Source organism: Kryptolebias marmoratus, linkage group LG7, assembly GCF_001649575.2.
Source record: "Kryptolebias marmoratus isolate JLee-2015 linkage group LG7, ASM164957v2, whole genome shotgun sequence".
NCBI lineage: Eukaryota > Metazoa > Chordata > Actinopteri > Cyprinodontiformes > Rivulidae > Kryptolebias > Kryptolebias marmoratus.
Window position 1 is genome coordinate 3769299 of NC_051436.1, and position 1427 is coordinate 3770725.

Consider the following 1427-nt stretch of genomic DNA (forward strand, 5'->3'; position numbering starts at 1 on the left):
GCAAAACTAAACTGAACAAAATACAAACGTGGCGAGACAAGACAAGGCACGAGACAACAGGAGAACTAGAGACAATGGACCAGCGAGGAAGTGGAGGAGAGGACCGGGTTTTAAAGGCAGAGGATAATTATGGGAAGTGGGCACAGGTGAGTGATAACAATTGCAGGCAGGTGGAGGTGGGCGTGGCAGGTAAACAAGTGGATGATGACAAACGGGCAACAAACAAGAAAACAACAAAGACCATACAGCAAAGGAAACCAGAAACAAAACACTAAATACAAAAAGAAACACTGTTAAAACAAAACCTGACAATAAGAAAAAAGAACTACAGTATTTTCTGCACTGTAAGACGCACTGTCAATGAATGGTCCATCTTCAAACTTCTGTCATATATAAGGCACATCGTCGTGCACCTCCCAGTTTTTGTAACTTCACGCGGACCGCTCGCCGCGCTTCATTCAAAATGGACGTTTCGGGGCTCTAGCAGAGCTGGTTCACCTGTATCAGCGTTTATATGATCCCTCTATGAGAGATCACAGAGATAGTAAACGATTCAAAACTCACAGAAGGATACTGCACCGACGTAAGCGTCAAGTTTAAACGCCTCCGGAGCGCCGTGGGCGGAGCCCTGCGACTATAACTGAGCCTTAATGCTGCGGGCGCTGCGGCTTTGTAGTTTAACCAAAGTTGTACTAAAACATCACGACTTCTTACATATATAAGGCGCTCCGAGGTAATCTATGTGGAATTCTGTGCTTTTTAGCAGCAGTGGCGGCTAGCTATAGCACTTCCACCACAGCCTGCTGTCATAACAAAATAATGTGACACTGACAGCTTATAAAATGTTAAAAATATTACAGCACCATCCATGTTTATTGTCTGCTGTGGTTCGGGAACAACTAAATCAACCTTCAAGTTTCTGGTTTCTGCGCAAAAAGCTCCAATAAAGTTTATTTCTCCAAACTGAGATCATTCAAAAAGTTTCCTACGACAGGTGAGGATAACTGTTCATAAGATCCACCTTTAAATATCTGAAACATCCCTTTAAAGCTACACTTACACTTCCATGCTTGAATTATTCAGGAACTGCTCCTGGATTTTCCTCCTTAGAACAATAGCGTTCCAACAAATCAAGATTTTGCGATGTTGCGATCATAACTATTAACGCAAAATCAAGCAAACCCTGCAAAATCGCAACTTTTTGCAACTTTGCCCAAAAACACCGCAACTTTAACCCAATATTTATTGCTTCTAAAGTGATTCGCCACCGTTTCTGCGGTCTAGTCTCTTCTTTGTGGGTTTGTGTAGCGTGGAATACAAAATAACCCCAAATAACTCAGGAAGAAGACACGTGACGTCACTTCCTGTTAACATCAGAATGCCGGGAGCGTGCAGGAGCAGCGACCGAAGCCAAAATGTGCGCTAAT